Here is a 15294-nt window from a genome sequence, read left to right on the forward strand (position 1 = left end):
TGTTCTATTTTATTCTATTTGATTCTATACTTGTCACATACTCATCGTGTAAGGTCACAGTAGTGTGGTAAGATTCCTTTGACCTACAAACAGCTCTTATTAGGATAATGGAGATCTGAAGATACTTTAGAATAATGATATAATCTTCGAGAAAATAGCTGGTGAAAGCTTGTGCCACAACTAATTAGCTTATTAAAACAGCTGTGTTTGTCTTCTACCTAGTGAAATGTCAAAGATGGTGTAATCAAGAACATTAGATTAATAGTACCCGTGATGATCTTGTCAGGGCCACACCTATTAGATAAACACGGATTTAGAAATTGAAGTGTGGAGATATTACAGATTCTCCCTCAGTCTTGCAAGATATATAGTAATACTGTATGCTTAAGAAGATCCACTTACGGTATATCTAGGAAGTAATGGTTGTTGCCGGATTGTGTTTTTTTAATATAGTTATTGAGTTAATCTTCCAGTTGGTTGTGGTTTTTCGTATGTTTTGGTTTTTTTTTCCTCCTTTTATTTATAAGGCACTGAGTCATTAAGGAATCGGGAAGTCTGAAAATGGAAACAGTCCAAGAAATCAACACATATGGAATGCTTCTCTCTGAATGGGTTGGGAAGTTTTTCTAACATGGATGAGAAAAGGCCCTTCCTCACGTAAGGAAGGGCTTAAATGGACAGGGAACTTTCATTGGTGTTGGAGGCTGGATAGAGGCGGAGGAATGTTGTCCATCCATAAACCAGGATGGCTTAGTGTTGCATCCTTTAAAGGCAGAGGAGGGGTATAAGAAACTGAGTCTTCGGCTTGCTTGGGAGACAGCCAAACTCCCAACAGGGCATCTGTCTTTAAAAGGTGGCAGTTGCAATGGTGTGCTTGAGCTATCACCCATGTTTAATGCGTGTACCATTGCATATTGTCTGTCTGGTCTGAGGACTTCCCATGTGTGCTTTTTTGACTTGGAACTTTGCCAGCTGAATCACAAATGGCCATTGAATCCGAGTTATCAGCACTAAGAACTGCAAGAGATTTTACTTACCGTATTCTTCGGAGTATAAGACGCACCTTTTTCCCTCAAAAAAAGAGGCTGAAAATCTGGGTGCGTCTTATACACTGAATACAGCATTTTTTGCCTCCGAAACCCCACCCCCTTCACCAAAATGGCTGTGCATAGTTTGTAGGAGGCTTTCAGAGAGCTCCTGGGCGCTGGGGAGGGCAGAAATAAGGTTCAATTTTGCTGCACCCCAGCTCCCAGGAGCACTCTGAAAGCCTCCTAAAGCAGGGGTGTCCAAACTTGGGAACTTTAAAACTTGTGGACTTCAACTCCCAGAATTCCCCAGCCAGCATGGCTGGCTGGGGAATTCTGGGAGTTGAAGTCCACAAGTCTTAAAGTTCCCAAGTTTGGACACCCCTGTCCTAAAGGCTATGCATGCCCTTTTTTTGCTCGTTTTTGCCCCCCCCCCCTCCCGGAGCATTCTACAAGCCTCCTAAAGGCTATTCATGTCCTCTTTTTTTGAAAAAAAAAAACACGGCCCATTTTTGTGAAAAATGGCCCGGTTTTGGGTGGTTTGCAGAGTGCAAAAACTTTTTCTAAAAAATGTGCCTCTTCCAAACCTTGGTGCGTCTTATACTCCGAAAAATATGGCATTTTTATTTCATGTATTTTATATATTTCATCAAGCATGTATTAGATAACATATTTAAGTATAAACATGATTTTGTATACATGAAATGGACGCTACTCACAGCCATCAGCCGCTTCCTGGGTTGCGCACTATGAAGAACCCCTATTATGGGTTTCCTGCAAGGCTGTTTTTTTCCCCCTGTGCTACATTTCAGGGCGGTTGTGTGGCTATGAGGATTACAGCAAAGCGGCCTGCCTTAGTCATAATCCGATTCAGCAGTCATCAAAAGCACATAATCCATGTGCCTAAACAAATATGTGGGTACAGTTTGTCCTTTAATTGCCTCGTGCTGTACTTTTATCCTACTGCGCAAGGCAGTTTGACGAATCAAGGAGCCTCACTGGCTGTGTGCTTAGGAATTCATGTCTGTTGCTTTGCAAGAAAAGCTAACCAAGTCCTCAACAATCCTAGATCCATGATGATGAATCTATGGCACACGAGCCATCGCCCAGCTCAGCTCCATCTCGCGGGTATGGGTGCCTCCCGCTATCCAGCTGAGTTTTGGGTCTCTGCCGCGCATGCGGGAGATGAATGCGCATGCATGGGGGCACTGGGGAGGGTCGTGCGTGCAGGCACAGGTGAGGGGGGGTAGTGTGGGGATGTGTGGGGATGGGGAGAGCACAGGAGGTGTGGTGTGGCGCCCACCCCGCCGTGGCCCATTTTTGGTCCCAGGAGGCTTCAGGGAGGCATGCTAGGCCTAAAACAGGGCACAGGGGGGTTGTGTGGATGTGTGTGTGGAGCACAGGGGGGTCATGTGCATACACGGGGGACAGGGGAAGCATGGGAAGTCGTGCATGCATGCGCAGGGGAGGGGCGCATTGCACTATGGATGTGGGCATGGGCACATGTGCTGCCAAGCGCACGCACTTTTGGCACATGAGGAGAAAAAGGTTAGCCACCACCATCCTAGACTCTTAGCTATTTCAACCTATCTAAAAAGGACTGATTAGCTACCTGATAGGACTGTCTCCTTAAAGGTGTGTAGAGGTCCCAAAGTGTTGGTGAACACAAGTTAAGCCTCAAAAAAAAACTAGTCCTTGGTTTCACATTCAGAAGAGAAACACAGTTTAGCAAAGTGAACATGCAGATGTGATACACGTCATAGGATAGTTTCAAAGTCTGTTCCATAAGGTTTGAAGATTGAATTGTGTGATTTTATGTGTCTTCCTACCTTTCAACGACTTCTTCAGCTTCAATCTCAATATTCCTCGGGCAAACAATTGATACAAACTCAAGGTAAACTGCTCCAAACTCGATTGCAGAAAATACGACTTTAGCAACAGAGTGGTCAACGCCTGGAATGCTCTACCCGACTTCACTGTTACCTCCTCAAACCTCCACAGCTTCAACTTCAAACTGTCTACCCTAGACCTCACCTCATTCCTAAAGAGGTCCGTAAAGGGGGCATGCATAAGCGCACCAGCGCGCCTACCGTCCAGGGGTGGGTTCCTGCCAGTTCTAACCTCTTCTATAGAATAGGTTCCACAAATCCACAGTGCCGTTTAGAACCAGTTCCAGCTCTCTCCCCCCGCCCGTCAGCACCACGCTTGGCCCGCCCACCACTCACTGATTGGCTAGCTCACCAATCGCCCTGCCTGCCTCTAAGAGTCCTATCTAAACCTTAAAGTCTTAAAGCTGTCAAGTTTGAACACCCCTGGGTTTTTTTCTAAAGGGTTTGGGGTGCAAGGGTCTTGTAACTTGACAGCTTTAAAACTTGCGTGCTTCAGTGCCAGAGTTCCTGAGCCAACATGACTGGAGGAGGAATTCTGGGAGTTGAAGTCCACAAGTCTCAAAGCTGTCAAGTTTGTACACCCTTGGTTTTTTTTTTTTTCTAAAGGGTTAGGGGTGCAAGGGTCTTGTAACTTGACAGCTTTAAGGCTTGCGTGCTTCAATGCCAGAGTTCCTGAGCCAACATGACTGGAGGAGGAATTCTGGGAGTTGAAGTCCACAAGTCTTAAAGCTGTCAAGTTTGTACACCCTTGGGTTTTTTTTTCCTAAAGGGTTAGGGGTGCAAGGGTCTTGTAACTTGACAGCTTTAAGACTTGCGTGCTTCAGTGCCAGAGTTCCTGAGCCAACATTTTGGTTGCTAAGCAAGAGCGTTGTTAAGTGAGTTTCACCACATTTTACAAGTTGGCCATATCCACCCAGTCACATGACTGCCAAGCCACTCCCACCTGGTCACATGACCAGCAAGCCACTCCCATGAAGCAGGCCACACCTACAGAAGAGGTTCTAAAAATTTGAAACCCACCACTGCTATCATCCCTGTCCTACTGTCCCCATTTACTTGTACTCATTCCTTGTTCATGTCCATGTTTGTACTTATACCTGTTATTTAGTACCTGTTCAACAAATTAAATAAATAAAATAAATAAAGAGATCCTGCCAGAAAGGATACCAGGTCTTTGGTTGGCACCTACTATGGTGGGAAGTCAATCCTTGTTTACAAGAACTACTGGATTTATGGACAAAGTCTTGGATGAGCTTCTCTAAAGGTAAAGGTTCCCCTCACACATATGTGCTAGTCGTTCCCGACTCTAGGGGGCGGTGCTCATCTCCATTTCAAATCCGAAAAGCCAAATTCTTCACACCCCCGTCAGCCCTTCTTTATTCTCCTGCCATTGGGAAGGAGATATAGAAGCATAGGCAGCTGCACAAACAGGCTGAAGAACAATTTTTATCTGTCAGCTGTCAGACTCCTGAATGAAAAATAACTCTAACAACAATATGGTACGATTGACTTGTGGGGCCGGTGCGACGTGCAATAAATTCACATCAGTGGTGGGTTCCAGATCCCATTGCAACTGGTATGGTTGCAATGGGGGCCCGGCATCCTCCACAGGAATGTGTGCAGTGCGCGCACGTGTCTTACCTCCCAGCGATGCCTTCAAGAGCCTCCCTGATGCTCCAGCTTCTTGGCGGAGTGTCGCGCAGGCACTGTACGTGCAGAAGAGCCGAAGAGTTTAAAGACAGGTAAGGAGCTCGAGCGGGCAGGTGAGCCTTCCGGAGCACCGTACTGGAACAATACCCAGTGCTCCAGGCAGGCACCAGTACATCCGTACCAGGGCGTACTGCCTGCAACCCCGCACTGGTTCACATGGTGCAATAGGACTGAGTGTTTGTTAGTAGGATTCATCGGGCCAGGAATTTTCTGTCTTTCACAATGAGTTGTATTTTGTTTGGGGGAGGTGCACGAAGAGAGGCTCAACCAATCTCGTTGTACACATGATGTACTCTGACAATAAAAAGTTTGAATTTGAATTGGATTCCATCCGTTTTTCCCATCCACTCTTCTATTCTGGGGGTTCTTCTATCTTTCCATTTTTTGCACATACAGAGTTATTGCTGCAACAAGCATATGTCGTATTTTTCGGGGTATAAGACGGACCTTTTTCCCTCAAAAACGAGGCTGAAAATCTGGGTGCGTCTTATACACTGAATACAGCATTTTTTTGCCTCCAGAAACCCACCCACCCCCCCTTCACCAAAATGGCCATGCATAGCCTTTAGGAGGCTTATAGAGTGCTCCTGGGGGCTGGGGAGGGCAGAAATGAGCAAAAAATGGGCCGGGTTTTTTTGCTCAATTTTGTCCCCCCAGCCCCCGGGAGCACTCTATAAGCCTCCTAAAGGCATCCGTGCCCCCTTTTTTTAAAAAGGGGGCCCTGTTTTTGCAAAAAATGGGCCATTTTCTGCTGATTTTTGGGCCCTCTGACTGCTCTGGAGCCCTCTACAAGCCTCCTAAAGGCTATTTGTGCCCTTTTTTGAAAAATAAACGGGCCCGTTTTCACGAAAAACTGGCTGTGTTTGGGAGGTCTGCAGAGTGCAAACACTTTTTTTAAAATTTGCCTCTTCAAAATCTTTTGTGCGTCTTATACTCCGATGCGTCTTATACTCCAAAAATATGGTACATTAACAAAGATCCAGATGTAATAGTCTTGTCAAATAGTCCTAAGAGAAAAGCCCCTGGTTTCAATGTTATATTCAGCTATGTTCATTTTAAGAATCCTCTGTGTTACACAATGAATCTAGCCCCATTGTTTCTGACCCAGTTGGAATCCAATATAATTGTTCTTCCATCCGTGTCACGCTAACTAATCATTTTATTGTAGGGTGTTTGACTCAGATCAAGGCAGCTTACATCTGTACTATCGACCACACCTTCTACTGCTCAGAACATGATCCCAAGACAGCCGAGGTGAGGTTGGCCTCGCAAGATCTCCTCTTGAGAAATCCACACTGTTCTCCTGCAACTGGGAAGCTCTCCCTTGTGACCAGCGAGATGGCCTTCAGCCCTCCCAAGGCACCACTTCAGTGGCCAATGTTGTGGTGCTTCATCATACAAGGAGGTTTTTAAGAAGAGACTCGACAGGCACTTGTTTGAAATAATATAGGGCCGTGATGGCGAACCTATGGCATGTGCGCTGGAAGTGGCACGCAGAGCCATCTCTCCGGGCATGCTGGCCATCGCCCATTGCTCTTCTGGGTTCCAGCATTTGTGCTGGCCACCTGGTCTTCAAGTGCATGGGAGTGCCAGAAACTGGAAGAGCAGGTGACTGGCACACATTCATATGCCGGAAACTGGAAGATTAGCTTCCCGGCGCACACATGCATGCTGCAGAAGTGCTCTTCCGGTTTTCAGCACTCCCGCACTTGCGCGCCAGGGAGCTACACTTCCATTTTCCAGTACTCGAAGGCACGCACGCACTCCCATTTTGGCACTTGGTGCCGAAAAGTTTCGCCAACATTGGTATAGGGTCTCCTGCTTGAGCAGGGGGTTGGATTAGAAGACCTCCAAGGTCCCTTCGAGCTTTATTCTGGTTGATTGATTAATGAACAAGGAAGCATTACAACTACGAAGCAGTTCTTTCAGACCTCTCCCTTCCAGAGACAGGACTCCAAGCCAACAGAAGATCCTACCATCAAATCAAAAGGCCTAAGCAAAAGGCCACCACCAGACCAGTGGTGGGTTACCGGTACGGGCATACCTGAGCCTGCCCAAAGCACTGGATACCGTTCTGGTATGGTGCTCCGGAGGGCCCAACCACCCACCCACCCGCGCTCCTTACCTGTCTTTTAAGGCTTCCACATTTCTGCGCATGCACATGGCATGTACAACACCTGTGTGATGTTGCACAGAGCAGCTGGAGCATCGCGGAGGCGCTAAGACGCATGTACAAGCTGCGCACATCCATGTGGACAATGCCAGGCCTGTTCCAACTGTACCGGTTGGAACGGGATCCAGAACCCACCACTGGCCCAGACTTAAGGACCCTACAGATCGGATTCATCCCCCGGGCCTTGAGTTTGACACCGCTGCTTTAGAGCTTCCAGCGCCTTTCAGTATAGACTCTGCTTTCCTGGGGATTGTTCCCTGTGTCCTGGAATAACCTTCCAATCCGCAAAGCAACCACTGGTACCTGAATTTCAACAGTAACAAGATATCCTTCGACTGCTGCAGCATTCAACAGGTATCACCAGAGGCTTGCTCTGATTACTACTGCTTGCTGCTAAGAAATGCTGCTCTAATGGGCATCGACTTTTGTTTCCACGTCATCTCTACGAAAGCTTCCATTTTCACGTTGACATTCTCCAATTCCAGTTGTGTTTCACCCCAGGGCCCAGCTGAAGCATGACAACTGCCACTGGATGTCCTCCACCCAGAAGTACTGAATATGAATCGATTTGTATTCTGTATATTCCTAATCAGAGGTGATATTCAGCCAGTTCGGACTGGTTCAGGTGAACCGGTAGCAGAGACTCCGGGTGGACGGTGTTTTGCTGTCCTGTTTAGCCATGCTTTTGAGGCCAGGCACATATGTGGAAGGCACATATGCGAGCACAGCGCATGCACAGAATCCGGGCGCATGCAGGGAAGATGCACACATGGGTTGAACCGGTGGTAAAAATAAGTGAAACCCACCGCTGTTCCTAATGTATTTATCCAACAGAGCAAGAGATTTTGTTTTTATTTAAAATATTAATGTTATGGATTGTAACAAAGATGTACAGTGGATCCCTGGTAGTGGGGGTTTGAATTCTAGAGGAGAAAGGCGCAACATAATCCAGATATTATATGTCAGAGAAAAGAGGGTAAGGACAGTACATACCTAATGAAAATATATTGTAAATGCAAATAGTAGGATCCACAGCCTGGCAAGATTTTGGGTACAGGTGTGAAACCATAAAGAACTCACCTTGGAAGACTTGCCATGTTTCATTCTTGCTCTGGAGGCTGACATAGTTTTTGGGGAATCTCTTTCACTCATACTAAAGCTTCATTACCAAAGCAACTAAGGATGAAATGTATGTTAAATCCACAGCAGAGAAATGTTATTATGACAAAGCTCAGGGTTGAAACACTCTAGGTGTAGTCTTACTAAGGCTTTATAGAGTGGTATTAGTACCTCCTTTGATCATGAATGTATCCCTCTATTAATGCAATTTAGGATTGCGTTGTCTTTTTTTTTTTTTTTTTTGGCTTTTTCTTCTTCACAATTTTCTCTCTTTCTCTCACTGGAATCTGAAGTAGAAGCTTAAATGAGAAGATGATTGGAAATTACACTTAGAAGGCAATTACAATTATCCAGAATTGTTCATTACATGCCAAATGTATTTGTTTGATAAGCAGTAATAATCTAATACAGTTAGTTGCAGTTCCAATACTCGCAGTCATAATTCTTTCATGAAAAAATGATTGCTTTAAGCAATATATTCCGTGGTCCCAGCATTTCTCTCTACAAGATATACAGTAACTGCATTAATAGTCTTACTAAGAAGAGGAAGGAAAGAAGGAGGGAGGGAGGGAGGGAGGGAAGGAAGGAAGGAAGGAAGGAAGGAAGGAAGGAAGGAAGGAAGGAAAAAGCTCAGATATACGTATATCTCCCCAATCCTAACCCTAACCCATACTATCATACTCAAGCCCATGGGCCACATCCAGCCTACAGGGTTATTATCTATTTAGTCACTAAGAATCCACAATGAGTTAATGGCATATAATCAATCAATCAATCAATCAACCTATTTCAATATGCTGACATTATTTCTAGGTTGATGGTATCTAATCAAGCAATCGAAATATAGCAATGAGCTGTCATTAGACAGTGTACAGCATAAACTGTAAATGAATATTCATAATATATAATTTATTGTTCCACAGCAACCACAATCAAACACATCGGCTCAGTTCATCATGAATGAATGAGCCGTTTAAGGTGTGTGCTTACTCATCTAGTTTACAACCGCTTGACACAGGGTGACACATCCATTTCACTTCCTTGAACCCAGATAGGCGGAGCTTGCAATGATCTAATTTCGAGATACTTTCCCCATTTCCAACTATCAGATGCAGCTTTCGGCTTTCAGAGGTTCTCCTTTTCCAATAGCAACCAACTCAAATTAGGATAACAACAGAAAATACCCAAGGAAGAGGCAACAATCTATATACCAGGGGTGAAATTCAGCAGCTTCTGACCAGTTCTGGAGAACCGGTAGCGGAAATTTTGAGTAGTTTGGACAACCGGCAAATACTACCTCTGGCTGGCCATGCCCTCATCTATTCTCTGCCTCCCAAGTCCCAGCTGATCGGGAGGGAATGGAGATTTTGCAGTATCCTTCCCCCAGGAATGAGGAGGGAATGGGGATTTTGCAGTATCCTTCCCCTGGAGTGGGGTGGGAATGGGAATTTTGTAGTATCCTTCCCTCAGGAGTGAGGAGGGATGTGGATGTTGCAGTATCCTTCCCCCAGAAGTGGGGAAGGAATTGGGATTTTGCAGTATCCTACCCCAGCCATGCCTAACCAAGCCATGCCCACAGAACTGGCAGTAAAATAAAAATTTGAATTTCACTACTGTTACGTATATACCCACAGAAGGCAGGAAGCAAGATGCACACTGCCCCCACCAACTACCAGGAGCAAAGACCGGCAAGAAGGCGCACACACTCACAACCATTGATGGAGTCTGGGAAAGGACGATCTCCCCCTTCCCAGCAAAAATACAGAATTTTTTCCTGCTACACTTTCCCCCTTGGGTCACCTGATATCAGTGTTACTATATTTGAGGGGCTGCCCCAGAGAGGAGGGGGGGGTCAAGCTATTTTCCAAGGCACCTGAAGGCCAGACAAGGATTAATGGATGGAAACTGATCAGGGAGAGATTCAACCTGGAAATAAGGAGAAATGTTCTGACAGGGAGAGCAATCAACCCATGGAACAGAAGTTGCCTTCAGAAGTTGTGGGAGCTTCTAATGAATTAAACCAGGGGGAAAATATACCAAGAGAGTCGAAAAGAGAATTGGAGATACAGGAAGACACCTTTGAAATGGAGAAATAGGGACATGGGCAGAAATCCTGGAAACTAGTGCAGTGATTCACTTAACAACTAGGGCAAGGAATGTCATAAAATGGGGCAGAATTCACTTAACATTGGCTCGGCTGAACCGGTGATGATGTCACCACCGCCACTACTACCGGTTCGGCCAAACCAGTGCGAACCGGCACACTACAACCTCTGGCTCAATTGTAGTCGTAAATTAAGAACTAACTGGAGAGAGAGAGAGAGAGAGAGAGAGAGACCAAGACCGAGACAGAAAGAGAGGGAGGGAGGAGGGAGAGAGACAGAGAGAGACAGAGAGGGAGGAAGGGAGGGAGAGAGAGGGGGAGGGAGGGAGAGAGAAAGATGGAGAAAGGGAGGGAGGGAGAGGGGGAGGGAGAGAGAGGGGAGGGAGACAGAGAGAGAAAGAGAGGGAGGGAGAGGAGGAGGGAGGGAGAGAGAGACTGAGACAGAAAGAGAGGGAGGAAGGGAGGGAGAGAGAGGGGAGGAAGGGAGAGAGTGAGAGAAAGAGCAAGAGGAAGGGAGGGGGGAGAGAGGGGAGGGAGGGAGACAGAGAGAGAAAGAGAGGGAGGGAGAGGAGGAGGGAGGGAGGGAGAGAGAGACCGAGACAGAAAGAGAGGGAGGAAGTGAGGGAGAGAAAGAGAGGGAGGGAGGGAGAGAGAGTGAGAGAGAAAGAGCAAGAGGAAGGGAGGGGGAGGGAGAGAGGGGAGGGAGGGAGACAGAGAGAGAAAGAGAGGGAGGGAGAGGAGGAGGGAGGGAGGGAGAGAGAGACCGAGACAGAAAGAGAGGGAGGAAGAGAGGGAGAGAAAGGGGAGGGAGGGAGAGGGAGAGAGAGACAGTGAGAGAAAGAGCAGGAGGAAGGGAGGGAGAGGGGGAGGGAGAGAGGGGAGGGAGGGAGACAGAGAGAAAGAGAGGGGGAGGGAGAGAGAGGAGGGGGGGAGGGGGAGAGAGGAGGAGGGGGAGGGAGAGAGAGAAAGAGAGGGAGGAAGGGAGGGACAGAGAGGGGGAGGGCCAGAGAAAAAGACATGCTGTTGTGTTTGATATATTTTTATGAATGGTTTCAAAATGCAAACTATCCTCATTGCTTTTCGGTTATTGTGTTGTTGTTTTTTTGGAGACCATGACTGCGCTCATCCCCTAAAGGACATCGCTTGTCACAGACTCATCCCGTAAAGTGACAGTAGGGTGGCAAGAGTCCTTTGCTTTCCAAGCAACCCTGCTTAGGATGATGAAGATGCGAAGACACCTTAGAATAATAACCTTCGAGAAACTAGTTGATGAAAGCTAGTGCCCTAACTAATTGGCTTATTTTCAATCCTCTTTTTCCTCTAACTTTTGAAACGTCAAGAATTATGAAATCAAGGACGGTGGAGTAATAGCATCTATGGTGATCTTGCTTAGCCACACCTGTTATATATATAGGAAGATTTAGAAACTGAACTGTGGAGAGCACTTTACAGATTCCCTCTCATTCTCCCAAGACACAATTCTATTTTTTTTTAACAAAAATCCACTTATATCTGGTGAGTAAGGGCTGATATTGGGGGGCGGGGGGGGGGGTTGCAGGTGTTACAATTATTGAGTTCATCCTCCAGTTGGTTGTGATTTTATTTATCTGTGTTGTTTCTCTCTTTCTGTCTCTCTGTCTCTCTCCCTTTCTCTCTATCTGTCTCTGTCTCTATTTCTGTCTCTCTGTCTCTTTGTGTCTCTGTCTGTCTGTCTCTGTGTGTGTGTGTGTCTTTCTCTCCCCCTCTGTCTCTCTCTCTCTCCCTGTCTCTATCTCGCTCTCTGTCTCTCTCTATCTCTCTCCCTCTCTTCCTCTCTCTCTCTCTCTGTCTCTGTTTTGTAAGCCACCGAGTCATTATGGAATTGGAAGGTCTGCAAATGGAAATGGTTCAAATGTGTATGGAATGCTTCCCTGTGATTAGGCTGGAAGTTTTACTAACCTGGATGAGAAGAACCCCTTCCTGGGTTTCTTAAGGAAACTTAAGCTCCTTAACTACTATTTTGGGGCTTTGTTGTCTTCCTTCATTGATCCTTGTTCCTTTCCTCTTTCCTATACCATTTATCCCATATCTGGTAGCATTCTGTTTCTTCTTTTCCCTGGATTTCTTTTGTTAATTTGTCCATTTCAGCACAGTCCATAACCTTTCTTATTATTTCATCTTCCCTTGGAATTAATTTGTTTTCCCATTTCTGGGCAAAGGCAATCCTTACTGCCGTAATTATATGTAATATTAAATACTGAATTTCTTTTTTTATATTTCACAGTCATTATTCCTAATAAAAAAAATTCAGGTTTCCATTCTATTTTAACACCTGTTATTACCTGTAGCCACTTTTTGATCCTTTTCCAATTTTTTTTAGCCTCCTCACAGGTCCACCATAAGTGGTAGTATGTTCCATGTATTGATTCACATTTCCAGCATTTTGGGGAGGTATTTGTTGAGATTTTAGCTAACCTTGTTGGGGCCAGGTGCCATCTGTAAAATATTTTGTACTGATTTTCATTGTATGCAACTGGTAGTGTCATTTTTTAAGTTTGTTCCCCAAAGTTTTTTCCATTTATCCAATTCAATATTATAGCCAAAGTTCTGTGCCCATTTTATCATTTGTTCTTTCACGATTTCCTCTTCCATTTTATGCTTCAGGAGAAATGTATATATTCTCCCTATCATCTTTCTATCCGAACTATGAATTATTTTATCCAATTCGTGTGGTTCTGTTTCAATGTCATATATTTTAGTATCATTATTGTGTTTAGTTTTGATTTGCAAGTAGATTAGCCAGTCAACTTTCATGTTTTGTTCTGCCAATTCATCAATTGTTTTTAAATTTCCCTGGCTGTCAATTATGTCTCTGTATCTTAGCATTTTATTCATATCTATAAAATTTGGATGGATCGTCCTTTCTGTCAGTGATAGCCAATTCGGGATTTTCACATTGTGGATTTTTTTTTTATTTTGAGCCACTTTTGCAATAACGCACTTCTAATTAAATGTTTTTGAAAGTATTAACACATATATATGTTTCCAAGAGCTTTAAACTTACTAAGGTAATCAGCCAATATAGCAGACAGAGGAGTAAGATAAGAGGGTTAAGAATGGTGAAATACAAATGAAATGTAATAGAAGGGGAAACAATATAAGGTGAACAATATCGATTGGCAATTGCTATTAGAAAGAACAGAAAGCTCCTGCTCGTATTGTATTGTGTAACTGTGGTGTACATCTAAGTTTTGTGTGTGTGTATTTTACATGTTTGCAAATAAAATTTAAAACTAAAAAAGAAAGAAACTTAAGCTCAACTTAAATTTTATTAATTTGTTCTCTCTTTTATTAGTTTTATTGTTTTTATATGAGGTTTTATATTCTTGTAAGCCACCTCACTGGGACACATTGGCTCAATGGTTAAGCTTGTCAATCAGAAAGATCAGCAGTTTGGTGGTTTGAATCCCTAGCGCCGCATAACGGACTGAGCTCCCGTTCCTTGTCCCAGCTTCTGCCAACCTAGCAGTTCGAAAGCATGTAAAAATGCAAGTAGAAAAATAGGGACCACCTTTGGAGGGAAGGTAACTGCGTTCCATGCGCCTTTGGCATTTAGACATGCCGGCCACATGACCACGGAGACGTCTTCAGACAGCACTGGCTCTTTGGCTTTGAAACGGAAATTAGCACTGCCCCCTAGAGTTGGGAATGACTAGCACTTATGTGCGAGGGGAACCTTTATATTTATCTTTAAGCTGCCTTGAGTTGCCATTTGTGAATTGGTGACAATATAAATGTCCAAACAAATAAACTTTCCTTGGTCTTCAAGGCCAAGTCAACGAGGAAGAATGCTGTGCACCAATCACATAGAATGGTTTCTCGTTGCCCTCTTGATAGGCCAGGGGCTGTAAGGCACTGAGTCCTGGACTTGCTCCAGAGACATTTGAACTCCAAACCAGATATTGGAGGTTGGGGTGGAGACAGCATTCACTCAGCCATTATGGCAAGGTCATTTTCCTCCTAACCTGACGTACTTTGTAAGAACTAAATAGAAGGAATGGTATCATTGTAAAAAGCCTTCATCATGGTTTATGCTGATGACACCTTGCTTTCTCTTTGCAGTCAGTTGTCTGAAAGTTGAAGGTGGACTTGAATGAATGGGCCAGGGTTGAGCCTAGATGAGAAGGACAATCTAGTTTCTTTCTTAGGCTAGCTCTAGAGATGATTATCAAACTAGCCCTTTACTTAACACTGTGCTTAAGACCCTTGCACCCCTAACCCTTTAGGGAAAAAAAACCCCAGGGGTGTTCAAACTCGACAGCTTTAAGACTTGTGGACTTCAACTCCCAGAATTCCTCCTCTCGCTCTTCATCTTGATGATGTGTGGACGGGCGGGGGGAGGGAGCTGGAACCGGTTCTAAACGGCATGGTAGATTTGTGGAACCTCTTCTATGGAAGAGCTTAGAACTGGCAGGAACCCAACCCTGCTTGTTCTAGCTTTCTTGCATTCGACCATCACTTATTCATCTTATTTCCCAAACTGATCTTTCATATGGGGGATGCACCATTTGTTTGTGTTTCCTTGCTTGTATATTTTGCATCCAAGTCATTCAGTTATAGCTCCAGCCATGTTGTATATGGGATGATTTATTTCTTGCAACCCCCTCTCCGTGCTTGAGCAGGAGACCTTATACCCGCGATGGGGAACCTATGGCACACATGCCACAGCCCTCTCTACGCCCACACGAGCCGTCTCCCCAGCTCAGCTCCACCGCTCATGTGTGCCATAGGTTCCCCATATAAGATCTCCTGCTCAAGCACGGGGGGGGGGGGGATTTGCCAAGTGATTTTTCAGGTCTCTGCTGCACATGTGCGGGGGGGGGCATGCGGAAGACACATGCGCATGCGCAGGAGAGGTGAAGGAGCCCATTTTGGAGGTCTGCAGGGAGGTCTACTAGGCTCAAAACGGGTGACGGTGGGGGAGTTGTGCATGCATAAATGCGTGAGGGGGAAAGGGGAAGTGTGGGGGTGTCACACATGCATGTACAGGGAGGCAGGGTGCGCAGGGGGTGTCGCACACGCATTGCATTATGGGTGCTTTCGGCATGCAACAGCAAAACGTTTAGCCATCACTGCCTTATACCTTCCTAGACAAATGGTTGTGCAATCTTTTCTTGAAAACCTCCAGCAATGCAGCATCTGAAACTCTAGATAGCAAACTGTTCCACTGATTCACTGTTTTCACCCTTAGGAAATTTCTCTTTTGTTCTAGATTGGAACTCTCCTTGATAGGTT

This window comes from Natrix helvetica, assembly GCF_964273705.1.
Source record: "Natrix helvetica genome assembly, chromosome: 6".
Classification (NCBI taxonomy): Eukaryota; Metazoa; Chordata; class Lepidosauria; order Squamata; family Natricidae; genus Natrix; species Natrix helvetica.